This window comes from Nycticebus coucang, unplaced genomic scaffold, assembly GCF_027406575.1.
Source record: "Nycticebus coucang isolate mNycCou1 unplaced genomic scaffold, mNycCou1.pri scaffold_65, whole genome shotgun sequence".
Classification (NCBI taxonomy): domain Eukaryota; kingdom Metazoa; phylum Chordata; class Mammalia; order Primates; family Lorisidae; genus Nycticebus; species Nycticebus coucang.
In genome coordinates, this window is record NW_026515591.1 from 519804 (window position 1) to 535683 (window position 15880).

The 15880-nt window shown below is 37.7% G+C and overlaps 1 protein-coding gene and 1 pseudogene across 1 annotated transcript in view; both read left to right on the top strand.

The window, feature by feature from the left end:
* LOC128579554 (ankyrin repeat domain-containing protein 26-like) overlaps positions 1–15880 on the top strand; it is a 68106-nt gene that overhangs the window by 9606 nt on the left and 42620 nt on the right. Inside the window, exon 2 of the mRNA XM_053581584.1 lies at positions 6707–6800. The gene's annotated coding sequence lies outside the window, so the exon portion shown is untranslated. The remainder of the gene's footprint in view (positions 1–6706; positions 6801–15880) is intronic.
* LOC128579553 (protein lin-54 homolog) lies at positions 12275–14582 on the top strand (annotated as a pseudogene).

The window sequence follows — 15880 nt, forward strand, 5'->3', positions numbered from 1 at the left end:
CCTGGAGTACCGGTTCACTACAGGCAACTGGATCAGCCAACTGCAGGGCTATGAGTGACAGTGGGTGCAAGATGCTGGGTGCTGCTGGGTGTGACAGTGGTGAAAGATGGGGAAGGAGGCAGCAACCTTACCAGACTGATCTATTGGATGGGTGGCTCCTCCCGACTCCACGCAGCACTGGAGCAAACCATACCAGAGTAGTCACCAGACCCCTGTGATCCAGTTCCCAGAGACCTCTTAAACTCTCTCACCCGAGACAGGTGCAGACTGAGACAATTTATTTGGATCTTTTGAACTGAACCAATCGCCTGAGGACAAATCAGGTGGTGCCGTGGGTTCACAGTGGTAGGAAGGTTTGATTTTTCTTTTCCAATTGTTTGCCAATGTGGGGTGGGGTGACTTAATTGCTGATATTTCTCCACAGCTGAGACTTCAATCCAGAGTATCTGTTTCACTAGGGTGGAACAGAAACCAACTGAAAACAAGACAGAACCACTTAGCCCCACCACACCAGACAGGGCCCCAGTTTCTCAGGCCACAACACTATACAGGCCCTCAACAAAGCCCCAGGGGGGGGGAATCAAAGGGAGTAAAACAACCATTGGGCAGAATCAGCGAAAAACTCTGGTAACATGAATAATCAGAATAGATCAACCCCCCCAAGGAAAGATATGGCAGACGTAATTGAAGATCCCATTCATAAAAAACTGGCTGCGATGTCAGAAATCAAATTCAGAATTTGGATTGCAGACAAGATTAATAAAGTGGAATTAGGAATTCGAGGAGAAATTCAAAAGTTGTCTCAAGAATTTAATGAATTTAAAGACAAAACCACCAAAGACTTAGACACACTGAAGCAAGAATTTGCAGCCCTCAAAGATATGAAAAATACAGTAGAATCCCTGAGCAACAGAATGGAGCAAGCAGAAGAAAGGATTTCTGACATTGAAGATAAAGCCTTTGAACACTCCCAAACTCTCAAAGAGGAAGCGAAATGGAGAGCAAAAACGGATCATTCTCTCCGAGAGCTCTGGGATAATTCGAAGAAGGTGAATATCTGAATCATTGGAGTTCCAGAAAAAGATGAAGTGGCCTCGCTGGGCACAGAGGCCCTTCTGCATGAAATTATGAAAGAGAATTTTCCAGACATGCCTAGAGATTCTGAAATTCAGATAGGGGACAGCTTCAGAACCCCAGCACTACTCAACCCCAATAAGACATCCCCCAGGCATATCATAATTAACATCACTAAAGTTAATATGAAGGAGAAAATTCTCAAAGCTTCCAGGAGAAAGAAAACCGTTACCTTCAAAGGGAAGAATATTATAATGACTGCAGATCTCTCTGCTGAAACTTTTTAAGCCAGAAGAAAGTGTTCACTGACTTTTAATCTCCTAAAGCAAAATAACTTTCAACCCCGGATCTTGTATCCAGCTAAACTGAGTTTCATTTATAATGGAGAAATTAAATACTTTAATGTCATTCATATGTTGAAGAAATTTGCCATAACCAAACCAGCTCTTCAGGATATTCTCAGACCTATCCTCCATAATGACCAACCCAATCCTATACCACAAAAGTAAACTCACTCATAAACTTTGGATGAAACTGCAATTTCGACACTAGCGAAAGGATTAAAAATGGCCACTGGGCTTTTGAAAAACTCGATACCCAAAACTTCACCAGACTTATCAATATTCTCCATTAATGTGAACGGCTTAAACTGTCCTCTAAAGAGGCATAGGTTAGCTGACTGGATACAAAAACTCAGGCCAGATTTTTGTTGCATACGAGAGTCACATCTTAACTTAAAAGACAAATACAGACTCCGGATGAAAGGATGGTCATCCATATTTCAGGCAAATGGTAATCATAAAAAAGCAGGTGTTGCAATTTTATTTGCAGATGCAATAGGCTTTAAACCAACAAAATTAAGGAAGGCCAAGAAGGTCACTTGATAATTGTTAAGGGTAATACTTAATATTATGAGATCTCAATTATTAATATCTATGCACCGAACCAGAATGCACCTCAATTTATAAGAGAAACTCTAAGAGACATGAGCAACTTGATTTCCTCCAGCTCCATAATAGTCGGAGATTTCAACACTACTTTGGAAGTGTTTGATCGATCCTCCAAGAAGAAGCTGAGCAAAGAAATCTTAGATTTAAACCTAACCATCCAACATTTGGATTTAGCAGACATCTACAGAACATTTCATCCCAACAAAACTGAATACACATACTTCTCATCAGCTCATGGAACTTACTCAGGAATTGATCACATCTTAGGTCACAAGTCTAACCTCAGTAAATTTAAAGGAATAGAAATTATTCCATGCATCTTCTCATACCACCACGGAATAAGACTTGAGCTGAATAACAACAGGAATCTGCATACTCGTACAAAAACATGGAAGTTATATAACCTTATGCTGAATGATAGCTTGGTCAGAGATGAGATTAAGAAAGAAATCGCTAATTTTTTGGAACAAAACAACAATGAAGACACAAACTATCAGAAGCTCTGGGACACCACAAAGGCAGTTCTAAGAGGGATATTTATAGCACTGCAAGCCTTCCTTAAGAGAACGGAAAGAGAGGAAGTTAACAACTTACTGGGACATCTCAAGCAACAGGAAAAGGAAGAACATTCCAACCCAAAACCCAGTAGATAAAAAGAAATAACCAAAATTGGAGTAGAATTAAATGAAATTGAAAACAAAAGAATAATACAACAGATCAATAAATCTTAAAGCTGTTTTTTTGAAAAGGTCAATAAAATAGATAAACTTTTGGCCAACCTAATCAGGAAAAAAAGAGTAAACTCTCTAAACTCATCAATCAGAAACAACAAAGACAAAATAACAACAGACTCCTCAGAAATAAAAAAAAAAAAATCCTTAATGAATATTACAAGAAACTTTATTCTCAGAAATATGAAAATCTGAAGGAAATTTACCGATACTTGGAAGCACGTCACCTTCCAAGACTTAGCCAGAATCAAGTGGAAATGTTGAACAGGCCCATATCATCTTTGGAAATAGCATCAACCATACAAAACCTCCCTAAAAAGAAAAGCCCGGGACCAGATGGTTTCATGTCAGAATTCTACCAAACCTTTAAAGAGGAATTACTACCTATATTACTCAACCTGTTCCAAAAGGTAGAAAAAGAAGGAAGACTACCCAACACGTTCTATGAAGCAAACATCACCCTGATCCCCAAACCAGGAAAAGACCCAACAAGAAAAGAAAATTATAGACCAATGTCACTAATGAATATAGATGCAAAAATATTCAACAAGATCCTAACAAACAGAATCCAGCAAAACATCAAACAAATTATACATCATGACCAAGTCGGTTTTATCCCAGAGTCTCAAGGCTGGTTCAATATATGTAAATCTATAAATGTAATCCAGCACATAAATTAAAAAACAAAGACCATATGATTCTCTCAATCGATGCAGAAAAAGTTTTTGATAATATCCAGCATCCCTTCATGATCAGAACACTTAAGAAAATCAGTATAGAAGGGACATTTCTTAAACTGATAGAGGCCATCTACAGCAAACCCACAGCCAAATACATATTGAATGGAGTTAAATTGGAATCATTTCCACTGAGATCAGGAACCAGACAAGGCTGCCCATTGTCTCCATTGCTTTTTAACATTGTAATGGAAGTTTTAGCCACTGCAATTAGGGAAGAAAAGGCAATCAAGGGTATCCATATAGGGTCAGAAGAGATCAAACTTTTGGTCTTCACAGATGATATGATAGTATATCTGGAAAACACTAGGGACTCTACTACAAAACTCTTAGAAGTGATCAAGGAATACAGCAGCGTCTCAGGTTACAAAATCAACATTCATAAATCGGTAGCCTTCATATATACCAACAATAGTCAAGTTGAGAACACAGTTAAGGACTCTATCCCATTCACAGTAGTGCCAAAGAAGATGAAATATTTGGGAATTTATCTAACAAAGGACATGAAAGATCTCTATAAAGAGAACTATGAAACTCTAAGAAAAGAAATAGCTGAAAATATTAACAGATGGAAAAACATACCATGCTCATGGCTGGGAAGAATCAACATTGTTAAAATGTCCATAGTACCCAAAGCAATATATAATTTCAATGCAATCCCTATTAAAGCTCCACTGTCATACTTTAAAGATCTTGAAAAAACAATACTTCGTTTATATGGAATCAGAAAAAAACTTGAATAGCCAAGACATTACTCAGAAATAAAAATAAAGCAGGAGGAATTACTCTACCAGACCTCAGACTATACTACAAATCGATAGTGATCAAAACAGCATGGTATTGGCACAAAAAGAGAGAAGTAGATGTCTGGAACAGAATAGAGAACCAAGAGATGAATCCAGCTACTTAATGTTATTTAATCTTTGACAAGCCAATTCAAAACATTCAGTGGGGAAAAGATTCCCTATTTAACAAATTGTGCTGGGTTAACTGGCTGGCAACCTGCAGAAGACTGAAACTGGACCCACACCTTTCACCATTAACAAAGATAGACCCTCAGTGGATTAAAGATTTAAACTTAAGACATGAAACTATAGAAATACTAGAGGAGAGTGCAGGCAAAACCCTTGAGGAAATCGGTCTTGGCGAGTATTTTATGAGGAGGACCCTCCGGGCAATTGAAGCAGCGTCAAAAATACACTACTGGAACTTGATCCAACTAAAAAGCTGCACAGCCAAGAACACATTAAAGCAAGAAAACAGCCCTCAGAATGGGAGAAGATATTTGCATGTTATGTCTCCTACAAAGTTTAATAACCAGAATCCACAGAGAACTCAAATGTATTAGCAAAACTAGAACAAGGGATCCCATCGCAGGCTGGGCAAGAGATTTGAAGAGCAACTTCTCTGAAGAAGATAGGTGTGCTGCCTTCAGACATATGAAAAAATGCTCATCATCTTTAATCATCAGAGAAATACAAATCAAAACTGCTTTGAGTTATCATCTAACTCCAGTGAGACTAGTCTATATCACAAAATCCCAAGACCAGAGATGTTGGCGCGGATGTGGAGAAAAGGGAACACTTTTGCATGGCCGGTGGGAATGCAAATTAATACATTCCTTTTGGAAAGAGATATGGAGAACACTAGAGATCTAAAAATAGATCTGCCATTCAATCCTGTAATCCCTCTACTGGGCATATACCTAGAAGACCAAAAATCACATCATAACAAAGATATTTGTACCAGAATGTTTATTGTAGCCCAATTCATAATTGCTAAGTCATGGAAAAAGCCCAAGTGCCTATCGATCCACGAGTGGATTAATAAATTGTGGTATATGTACACCATGAAACATTGTGCAGCCTTAAAGAAAGATGAAGACTTTACCTCTTTCATGTTTACATGGATGTAGCTGGAGCATACTCTTCTTAGTAAAGTATCTCAAGAATGGAAGAAAAAGTACCCAATGTACTCAGCCCTACCATGAAACTAATTTAGGGTTTTCACATAAAAGCTATAACCCAGTTACAACCTAAGAATAGGGAGAAGGGGGAAAGGGAGGGGAGGGAGGGGGGAAGTGGTGGAGGGAAGGGGATTGGTGGGATTCCATCAGCGGTGCATCTTACAAGGGTATATGTGAAACTTGGTACATGTGGAATGTAAGTGTCTTGGCACAGTGACTGAGAGAATGCCAGGAAGGCTATGTTAACCAGTGTGATGAAAGTGTGTCAAACGGTCTGTGAAGCTAGTGAATGATGCCCCATGATCATAGCAATGTACACAGCTATGATTTAATAAATTACAAAAAATAGAATGGATAAGCAAGTATCCAATATACTCAATACTAATATGAAACCAATATATAAACAACTACAAGCCCACATCTAACAAAAATGCTAGTCTCATGAGATGGAGAAGAGAGGAGGCAGAGAGGAGAGAAGATGAAGGGAGGGTGATTGGTGGGATCCGATCTAATGTGCAGAATGTCAAAGTGTTCAGCATGTCTCCTGGGTGAAGGGCTCAACTAAAAAATGAAAATTATTTTAGAAATGAAAACAATGTAATCTAAAAGTTTATGCCCTCATATCAATCTAAAGTTTGAAAAATATAAATTCGTTTTAAAGTATTGTTTACCTAAATAAAGAAGATTTTTTAATGTTCAGTTTATGTTCATAATGACATACTCCAAAGGTTCCCATTTGGCCAATACTAATTTATCACCAACATATTTCTAGAATAAGGAATATCAATTTATTTAATGTTGTAAGTATTATAGTCAGTATATTGTATGTTCTTATAATGTTCACTTATTTTTGGTGGGGAGTGAAGATTAGAGTTATGTATTTTGAAGAAAATTCCTTGTTGACATAGGCATATAAATTTATATTTTCTCAATTAACCATTGAATATTAGGTGAGTCTTTCTTTCTTTCTATTTTTTTTTTTTTAGCTCCCTGTTTAGTTCACAGAATCAGCCATGAAAAACAGACGTAATACAGGTTTCATCTGGAGACCAAATATGAAGTCTTCAATTGCAGTGTTCTGCTTTTAAACAGATACTGCTTTTATTATAACTGCTTTTTCATAAAAAATTCTGATTGGGAAATTTTCATGAACCTTAATACTTTAATTTAAGGTAGTGATTAGGAAATCTTCAAGGACCTTAGCATTTTAATTTATTTCAAACTCAATGTTGTTATTCATTTTCACAGAGCATTTCACAGAATCGTAAAAAGAAGGATCTTGGGTATTCATCTGAGGCTTCTAATCAAAAAGGAAAAAATACAGTGAATGAACAAGTCGAAGGTAACAATTGTATATTTCTGAAAAAGCTATTTGACACAAAATTTGCTTAAAACGCATTGATATATTGTAAGAGCCAAGGAAAGTCACCAATTGCATGCATACAAGGAGAAGAAAGAGAAGTGAAATGGTGATAAGTTGTACGTGTTCTTTTAATTTTTTTATTAAATCATAACTGTATGCATTTATGGAGCATAATATGGTGATTTGATATACAATTGGAATGCTTAAATCAAACTGATTAACATAACCACCACTTCATTTATTTTTTATGGTAAGACATAATTTACTCTTCAGTTATTTTGAAGTATACATTTGCATTATGCACTTTAGGTGAGATCCAAGCAAATAACCTCCCTCTTCCCACTTATCACCTTCCCTCTTCCCCTCCCATCTCCCATTCCTCTTGTTAGACTGTATTTGTGTTTTGTCATTCATATAGAGTAGAAGTGTTTATATATTGGTTTCATAATAGTATTGAGTACATTGAACACTTTTTTTTGTTTGTTTGTTTCCATTCTTGAGATATTTTACTGAGAAGAATATGTTCCAACTGCATCCAGGTAAAAATAAAAGATGTAAAGTCTCCATTTTAATTCATTTATTCACTTATTTGTTTATTTATTGTTTGTTTGTGATTCATTGCGGGTACAAAGAATAAGGTTACACTGATTGCATTTGTTAGATGAAGTCCCTTTTATAGTTGTGCCCCACGCAGAAGAGGTGTAACATACCCTGCCACCCCAGCCCTTTCCCTCCACCCCTCTTCCCACTTGCTCATTCTCTTAGCCCCCACCCTTGTATTAGGGGCTGCCTTCATATTGGAATAGAGTACATTGGATTCTTGCTTCTCCATTCTTTTGATGCTTTACTAAGAAAACTTTGTTCCACCAAGTCTCCATTTTTTTATGGCTGAATATTTTCCATGGTATAATTATAAATCTCTTTTGCATCCTTTGTAAGATAAATTCTCAGATACTTCATCATCTTTGGCACTACTGTAAAAGGAACAGAATCTTTGATTATATTTTCAGTTTGACTATCATTGGACTATATAAAAGCTACTGATTTCTAGGCATGGATTTTGTGTCCTGAGACACTGCTGTATTCCTTGATCAGTTCTAAAAGCTTTGTAGTTCATTCCCTGGGGTTTTCCAGGTATAAGATCATGTCATATGTGAAAAGCAAGAGTTCGACCTCTTCTGTCCCCATTTGAATACCCTTGATCTCCTTCACTTACCTGATTGAAATGGATGTTGAATAGCAGTGGAGACACTATCCTTGTCTAGTTCCAGATCTGAGTGGAAATGTTTTCAATTTTACTTCATTCAATTTGATATTGACTGTGGGTTTTCTGTAGATGGCCTCTATCAGTTTAAGAAATGTCCCATCTAACCCTGTTTTCCTAAGTGTTCCAATCATGAAATGATGCTCGATTATCAGAAGCCTTTTCTGCATCAATAGATAGAATCATGTGGTGATTTTTTTTTATTTTTTATTTGCTATATTATATTTCTAGATTTATGTATGTTGAACCAAACTCATAACTCTGGGATAAAACCAACTTGATCATGGTATAAAACTTTTTTGATGTGTCACTGAATTCTGTTTGCTAGGATCTTATTGAATATTTTTGCATCGATATCCATTAATGATATTCATGTATATTTTTCTTCCTTTGTTGGGGCCTTACATGTTTTGAGGATCAAGGTGATATTTGCTTTGTAAAATGTGTTGGGGAGGATTTCTTCCTTTTCTATGTTTTGGAATAGGTTATGTAATATAGGTACTAGTTCCTCTTTGAAGGTTTGATAGAATTCTGATGTGCAACCATTTGAATTTTTATTTTGGAGAGATTTTGTATAGTTGATAGTTTAGTGCTTGATAAAGGTCTATTCAAAATTTCTAATTCTTTCTGGTTCCATCTAGGAAGTGATATGCTTACAGGTATTGGTCAATTTCCTTTATATTATCATGTATCTGAGAATAGAGTTATTTTGTGGTAGTCATTGAGAATTTTTTGAATTTTTGTGGTATCTGGGTTCCCCCCCTTTATTGTTTCCGATTGATGTTCTTAGAGATTTTATTTTTCTTCTTTTGCTTAGTCTAGCCAAAGGTTAATTAATTTTATTAATCTTTTCAAAAACCCAACTTTCTGTTATGATGACCTACTGAGTGATTCTTTTGTTTTCAATTCTATTTAATTCTGCTCTAAGTTTGGTTATTTCTTTTCATCTGCTGGGTTTGCAGTTGGATTTATCTTTCATTTCCTGTTGCTTAAGATAGCCTATTAGGTTGCTGACTTGCTCTCCTCTTGTTTTCTTTTTTATTTATTTATTTATTTTTTTTTTTTTTTGTAGAGACAGAGTCTCACTTTATGGCCCTCGGTAGAGTGCCGTGGCCTCACACAGCTCACAGCAACCTCCAACTCCTGGGCTTAAGTGATTCTCTTGCCTCAGCTTCTTCTTGATAAAGACTTCTAATGCTATGAACTTCCCTCTTAGGACTGCCTTGGCAGTATCCCACAGGTTTTGATAGTTTGTGTCTTCATTATCATTTTGTTCAGCAAATCTGATGATTTCTTTCTTAATCTCATCTTTGACCTAGCTATCATTTATACTAAGGTTATTTCACTTCGAGTATGAATATTTCTTTTGCTAGAAGGTATAATTGGTATTATTTTAAATGCGTCGAGGTTAGACTTGTGTTTGAAGATATGATCAGTTTTGAAGATATGATCTGTGGGCTGGTGAAAAAAATGTGTATTCTGTTTTATTAGGATGAAAGATTCTGTAGTTGTCGGTTATGTCCATTTTTTTCGAGGGTCAAGTTTAAGACCATTATTTCTTAGTTTTTTTTTGATGATCTATCCTGAATAGCTAAAGGGGTATTTAAAATGTCCAGTTATTTATAGTACAGGAAGATATCATATTATTCAGATCTATTAGGGTTTGTTTTGTAAATAGAGGAACATTCAGAAAGGGTACATAAATGTTAATTATTGAAAGCTATTCATGTTGATTGTTGCCCTTGACAAATATTTAGTATCTTTCCTTGCATTTTGTTATTTGTTTTTGTTTTAATTCAATTATATCTGCAACTAAGATTGCTATCCCTGCTTTTTTCTGATGTCCATTTGCCTGATCTCCATTCATTCGCTTTGAGTCTTTCTTTGTCCTTTGAGGTAAGATGAGACCCCATTGGCAACAATTACTGGCCTTAGTTTTTTAAAACCAGTCAGCCATTCTGTGCCTTTAGGGGAGAATTTAGGCTATTCACATTAATTGAGATAATTGATAGGTATGGTAGTATTTTGGTTGTTTTGTTTTTCAAATGTCTAGTGCATATTTTTAACCCTTTGACCATTGTGAAATCTAGGCTTTGTTGTTTAAATTCTGGGTGTATTTCTTTGGGTGGTAGACAACTGTGCTGGTCATTACGGAAAATGGTTCTGTGCATTTCCTGGATAGCTCATCTTGTTATGGCAAATTTCCTCAACATGTGGGTATCAGTGAAGTATTTGATTTCTCCATCACAAATGAAACTCATTTTATCTGGATATGGGATTCTGAGCTAAAAGTTATTTTGTTTTAGGAGATTGAAGGTGCATGATGATCCTCTTCTGCCTTGAAAAGTTTTGGCTAAAAGATGTGCGGTCAACCTAGTATTTTTCCCTTTGTCGGTAAGATTTTTGTTACACCTGGCTGTTTGTAGGACTTTTTCCTTGATATTAACTTTGGCAAAGTTAAATACAATGTATCTAAGAAATGGTTTATTTGGATTTCATTGCGCTGGGGTTCTGAAATTTCTAGTATCTGAAATTTTGTATCTCTTTCAATGCTTTGGAAATTCTCCTTCATAATATCTTGGAGTCAAGCATTTGTACTTTAAGGATCATCATTTTCTTCTTCAGGAATCTCTATACTTTTGATGTTTGATCTTTTGGAATGGCCCCACAACTCTTTCAGAGAATGTTCTGTTCTGATTCTCCTGTTTTCTGCCTGTTGGAATAATTGGTATCATTCAAAAGCCTTGTCTTTAATTTCTGATACACTTTATTACCTGCTAAACTCAATTAGTGAGGAACCCTATTGTATTTCAAAGTTCTTAGAACACTTTTTTCATTTTGTTAAGCTTTGTATATCTTTCTCATTATGTTCATATCCTTGGCAACTTTGTCTTTGAATTCTTTAGTTTCTTGAGACAACATTTGAACAGTTTTTTGGATGTCTCTTTTCATCTTTTCCTCCACTCTATTCGTCTTATTTTTCAACCATATTCTGAATTCTGTTTCTGACATTTGAGCCACTTCTCTATGAATAGTATCTTTTGTTGTATCTCCTTTTTCATCCCTTGGTGCAGGTGATCTTCACTGATTTTTCATGTTGCCAAAGTTCTTCCACTGGTTCTTCCTCAGGAGTATTTTCTCCAATATTGCATTTAAAACTTGTGGGGCAAGTTTGGTTTGGTGGCTTCAGGTACTGGTGCTAAGCAGTCCATTACCAATGACCTGGAGCTTGTGATTGTGGCTTTTCCCCTACAGCCTTTGACCATTGTGAAAGGTCAATCCTGTTGAATCTCAGCTGTATAACTATATAAACATCTGGGTTGCCCCACCTCCCCCACACTAGTAACAGCTAGAGGAAGAGAATCTATAACTCTCCACTACAAAACAACTGCAACTCAACTTTGGAGGGTCCCCAGGTAGACATTCCAGGTTGAAAGTTCTAATAAGATTGTCCCAGGGAGTACAATCACTGTTCACGAGAAAGAGTTCAGAGTTTCAAGCATTCAGATTGTAGGAATTCACAGGCATTCTGTCCAGCAAACCCATGGGGCTAGACTCTGGTCCCCTCTGGTGGGTAAGGGAGTCAGGAAAGTTGCCCATTAATGTCAGAACTTGGATGTCAGTTCCTCTGCCAGCTGCAAACCATCTCCACATCCCTCTCTCTCCAGACACCACTCTCTCTCTGCAGCCCCCGCTTCCTCACTAGTCGCTGTCCGTGATGCCATCTAGAGGTCTAAACAATGCCTGGGCCTGTGAATTCACCAAACACTCTGGGCTCTGCAGGGGGTATACTTTCAGGCATCCAGGCTCCTGGCAAAGGGTTAACTGTGCATTCAGATTTTCAGGGAAAATATTTGATTGATTTTATGACCAGTCGGATGGCACCTGAGCTCACAGGTGGGAACTCCCGGGAAGAAGAAGACAGGGAGGAAGTACATTAAGGGAAAAGGATCAGGTGGCATCAGGTGGCATGATTCAGGTTGGTCAAATGATACAATTTCTGGAGAGGGTGCATAGGTGGCAAGGGCCTACGTATTATGGGGTGAAGCAGTAGAATGGTTCTGGGTGAATGAATTTGAACAGTCCCTGCCCTGAGTCTCCAAGGCAGCTACTGCTGCTGCCATAGATAGTGGGAGCCCAGAGAGCTGCTGGGTTTGTGCCTGATTAACTTTCTAGCAGGAGAATGATCATGGTGGTGGTCCCTGCCAAAGTGAAAGGTTTGCTTCCAGAGGAGATAATGGACACTGGTATAACTTCAGTTGGTGACCATAGTATTGAAGCTGGGGAAGACCCAATTCCCATAGAGACAGAAGTGGAAGAAATTGTCAACATAAATTTTACTGGTGGCTCTACAGCCATGCCTATTTCCACGGAACCAATCACAGTGGACAGTAAGCACACTAACCAAGTTACAGGGAATGCCACAATTACTAAGGCAAATTGTAACACCACAGTGAAACCAGCTTTTCCAAGTGGCGTTCAGAAATTTGGTGCTCAGATTCCTATGACTGTATCAGTCCATCATATTATGTTAAACAAAGTATCACAGACAGCTGATGTTAAACTGGTAGTCAAAAACTTAAACCAGATGAACAGAGGTTAATTTTAAGCACTTTGGTTAAGTCTCGTTCTAGAACTACCCCAAAGCCAACTACCACAGACTCAGAAATTTACAACTGAGGCCCAATCAGGAAATAGTAAGTTACCACTGCAGCAAATTAAAATAGTTAATCATGGGAAGAAGGCCAGAGTTGAAACCTGTCATTGGAGTCTCAGCACTGACCCCAGGAAGCCAACAGATGAATAGTGTAACACAGCCCTTGTTATAGACCAAACAGTAAAAAACACTACAGATTGCTAAGAAGCCTCAAATACCAACCTCTGGTCCAGTAATCAAGAAGCTGATCTTTGCAAAACCAAGTAATGGAAAAGCAGTTACAGGACAAACAACTCAAGTATCACCTCCAGTCATTGCAGGTAGGGTTCTTTCACAGTCTATTCCCAGAACTCCATCAAAGACCACAACAATATCTGAAAGTGGTTTTATTGGATCGCCTTTAAATTATACAACACAGACACTAAAGAAAATAGCCATATCTCCTTTGAAATCACCAAATAAGGCAGTGGAATCAATTGTGCAGAGCATCACTGTTAGGGGAGTAAGCACATCAAAGTTTAAAGCAATTGCACGTCCGGAAACTGCTCTCAATGTCCGGAAGATGCAGTTACCTGGAAGCAAGTTTTATTATGTCTGACTTGTTACTTCCACACAACCAGTAGCTCACCCCAGCTAGATAGAATCCCAGTAAAAACACTCAAAGCCAGCAAGCAAAGCCATTGCTTGTGAATACAACCCCAGTTCAGAAGTCCGTTCCAATTATCGTGGCTTAGGTTGTCAAACAAGTTGCTCCCAAGCAATCAATCTAACTTCACAAATCATAACTACTAGCCAGCCACAGGACTGGCTCATCATGCCTGCTGCAACACTGCCACAGATTCAGCCCAACCTCACCAACGGGCCACCAGGCCTTGTCCTGGCAGTGTCTTGGCCACAGCTCTGGGAACAGGGATTGTGGGCTATGCTGTGCTTCCAGCTCAGTACTTTACTCAGCTACAGTAGTCTTCATATGTGTCTATAGCAAGCTATTCTAACTTTGTTGGAATATTTGGTATCCAGATCCAGTCGAGACTTCCATTCAAAGTCATAATCCCATCTGTGTCTTCCATTGGGCCTAGAAAGCCCTGTAAGTGTAAAATATCACTGTGTTTGACATTATATTGTGATTGCATTGCAAATAGTGAATTTTACAACATCCACAATTGTACTAGTTATTATAATAATTTGGAACATGAAAATGAAAGAAAAAAAGCAATAAAAGCATGCCTTGACAGAAATCCAGAAGGCTTCAAGGGAAAAGAAAGGAGGAAGAATCAGATTGTTACCATAGCAAAGGATGTAATTGCAAATGATCAGGCTGTCTTAAAAACTATTGTGAATGCTATGAGGCAAAAATAATGTGTTCCTCAATATACAAATGTAATGGGTGTAAAATTTTGAGAAAACCCAGAAAGAAAGACATTGATGTACTTGGCAGAGGCAGCTGAAGTAAGAGTACAGCAACAAACAGCAGCAAAGACTAAGTTGTCTTCTCCAATTTCAGACTAGTTTAGTAGGCCAAACCAACTTTGAATAGTGGATGAGGAAAATTGTTGTTTACAGTCGTGACTAAGGAAGTAGCTGAAGCCATGTGTGACTACCTTCTTGCCTAGACAGAGCAGGCAGACAAGAGGGAAAATAAAAAGCAGCAGCTGAAAGAGTAATAGGAACACATTTATAAGAGGGATTTGGCTTGACAAATGCAATTAGTGTAACCTGGATGTTTGTACGCTCAGTGAATCCCCAACAATAAAAATGTAAAGGATTTGGATGAGGTTTGATGAGCATCATTAACTTAGCAGGAAAAGCAAAATGTGACCCCTGTGCCATGAATTGCTAACTCTTGCACAAAAGACTGATAAATGAAACAGTACAGAAAATTTAAGGTGCAGGGACACTTGATTTTTTGGAAAATGGTTTAACAATTACTGTGTTTTAATTCACTTCTTGTTTTAAGAGATTCGAATTATAACATTGAAAGAGAAGAGATTTAAAATGAGGAAATTAGTGCATTTTAAATCTTAGTTAAATCTGCTTATGGCCTAAATTTAAGTTTTCTTTCTTGTATTATATAGATTTTTCATTGGCTTAGGTTTTTTTCTTTTTTTCTTTTTTTGTAGAGACAGAGTCTCACTTTTTTTTTATATTTTTTTATTATTAAATCATAACTGTATACATTGATATGATCATGGGGCATCATATACTCGCTTCATAAACCATTTGACACATTTTTATCACAGTGGTTAACATAGCCTTTCCGGCGTTATCTCAGTTACTGTGCCAAAACATTTACATTCTACATTTACCAAGTTTCGCAAATAACCCTGTAATATGCACCACAGATGTGATCCCACCGATCCCCCTCCCTCTACCCACCCCTCCCCTTTTCCACTTACCCCTATTGTTAAGTTGTAGCTGGGTTATAGCTTTTATGGCCCTCGGTAGAGTGCCATGGCCTAACACAGCTCACAGCAACCTCGAACTCCTGGGCTTAAGCGATTCACTTGCTTCAGCCTCCCGAGTAGCTGGGACTACAGGCGCCCGCCACAACGTCCAGCTATTTTTTGGTTGCAGTTTTGCTGGGGCCGGGTTTGAACCCGCCACCCTCGGTATATGAGGCTGGTGCCTTACCGACTGAGCCACAGGCGCCGCCCATTGGCTTAGGTTTTTAAACAGTTAGATGGTCTATCCTTCTGATTCTATTGACAAAGGATATTTGTAATTACTATAATTTACAATGTGTGGTGTCACATGATTTTTTTCAGTAGAGAAATTCAAAGTACCAGTGGTTGTTAACCAGTCATCCTTTGAGTATAGATTTAGAGCGTATTCAGACAGAATGTCTAACATAAAAAATTCTTAAGAAACATTCAGATGGCCTTTTGTGTTTAGAAAAGCACCATATTTAAAAAAAAATCAAGTTTTAAGGTGGACTCTGGAATAATATCTTGTTGTTAATTTGGGAATGTCAGAAGGGAACCCTCAGGCACACTCTTAAAATTAAGAGGGGGAGAGGGATAGGGTGAGTGGAGGGAGGGTAGTTTAAATGTCTAAACACATAACTAAGAAAATGTGGTGAAGGCTATATTAACCAGTTTGATGAAAGTATTTCAGATTGTGTACAGAACCAGCACACTG